Raw genomic sequence first — 1,832 nt, forward strand, 5'->3', positions numbered from 1 at the left:
TCTAAGTCCCCCCTGTTTCCTCAATCTTATATTTTTCAACTTCTCCTTTCCTATGTTTCGTTGATTTCTTTGCCTTGGTCATCCCTCTTTGATATTAAATTTTGTTCTTCTTTCCCTTTATCATTTCTTTTTTATTTATCATTAATAAATTAGAATATAATTTATCTTGAACCTTCTTCTTATCCTTCCTTATTACTAGATTCTCCCCCATCTTTTAATTTTTGTTCCCCCTCTCAGTTAGTCATTATGGTCCCCTAATCTTTATCCATAGTTTTTGAATATTTTGTACACATAATAATATTAGTATTATATCAAATATTTTCCAAATGAAATCATATATATTCATGTCAATGTGTTTCGAACCATTTACTATGGTTCATGACATTATTGGTATTATTTATATAGCCTTATTATTATTATTGTTTTCATCAATATTTGATTTTTTTCTTAAAACAATCAAAATTATTATTATTATTATCAGTAATAATAAAAGTCCTAAGGGTTAGCTTAATTGATCGAGTTCTCATTGCTAAAGCAACTCACTAATAGGAGATCATAGAGTCCATTCTCAATTATTAATTTAGTCTAGTCATTTAATCACTCTCTTGAGGTTGAATTCCCTTTCTAAATATTTAATCATGGATAAAAATAATATAACATTATCAATAATCCTGAAGCCAAAATTTGAATTGTTGAATTTGTATAATCTAAATATTTCTACTATTTTTCAAAAAATACAATTTTAAAAAAATACATTTTAAAGAGAAAAAAATTTATAATCTCACTAAAAATTATATATCAATTTTAAATAATAAAAAATAATTAAAAAACATTAAACATTAAAATCTACACTAAAATATAATAATTAGTGAAACTCCAACTAGGCTCGTATACATCCCAGATATTTAATTACGTTTGGATGTCGTATTCATCTCCCTTAATAAGTTTAATATTGTAGTGCTGCATTATTCTCAAAAATATATTTTAAATTGTAGTCGGTCGGGCCGTTGTTGTAAAAACATTCCGATTGTGCGAACGGTGGAGTGGTCATCAATCTTAATTTGGAAATTCAATTATAAACAAATCCCTTTCACGGTATCATTTTGAAATTTTAGTCAATCCAAGTGGAAACCGCGGGATTTAGGTTTAAAAATATAAGGTGACACAATCCGCTTTGGTTTGAAATAGATTTTGACATAATATCCCTATACTTGTTGTTTATCACTGGCCTATTAGCTCAGTTGGTTAGAGCGTCGTGCTAATAACGCGAAGGTCGCAGGTTCGAGACCTGCATAGGCCATTTTTACTTAGGAGATTTTTTACCTTCAATCTCTACTCTTAGAAAGGCGGATTTTTACCTTCATTGTTCCAAACCTGCATAGGCCATCTTTACTTGAGACAGGCGGATTTTTACCTTCATTGTTCCAACCTGCATAGGCCATCTTTACTTGAGACAGGCGGATTTTTTTACCTTCATTGTTCCAGGCATTTACAGAATTCAAAAGGTTGCAGGTTAGGGACCTGCACGGGCCATATTTACTTTAGAGATTTTTTACTTTCAATCTTTACTTTAGAAAGGTGGAATTTTTACCTTCATTGTTCCAGGCATTTACAGAATTCAAAAGGTCGCAGGTTCGAGGCCTGCTTCCAGACCGGGGAAGTAAAGAACCTACATTTACAGAATCCAAACAGGGGATGTAAAGAACCTACATTTACAGAATCCAAACAGGGGATGTAAAGACCCTACATTTACAGAATCGAATTTTTCTCTTCAGTGTTCCAGGCTGAGGATGAAAAGAATCTACATTTACTGACTCCAAACAGAGGATGTA

The 1,832-nt window shown here is 31.4% G+C and overlaps 1 non-coding gene across 1 annotated transcript; it reads left to right on the forward strand.

Moving 5' to 3' along the window:
• The first annotated feature begins 1,226 nt into the window (after positions 1 to 1,226).
• TRNAI-AAU (transfer RNA isoleucine (anticodon AAU)) lies at positions 1,227 to 1,300 on the forward strand. The gene has a single exon. It is a non-coding gene; the product is annotated as a tRNA-Ile (tRNA).
• The last annotated feature ends 532 nt before the right edge of the window (positions 1,301 to 1,832 follow it).

This window comes from Pinus tabuliformis, chromosome 4_1 (genome assembly GCF_031772625.1).
Source record: "Pinus tabuliformis cultivar Carrire ecotype Pingquan chromosome 4_1, CPIR1, whole genome shotgun sequence".
Classification (NCBI taxonomy): domain Eukaryota; kingdom Viridiplantae; phylum Streptophyta; class Pinopsida; order Pinales; family Pinaceae; genus Pinus; species Pinus tabuliformis.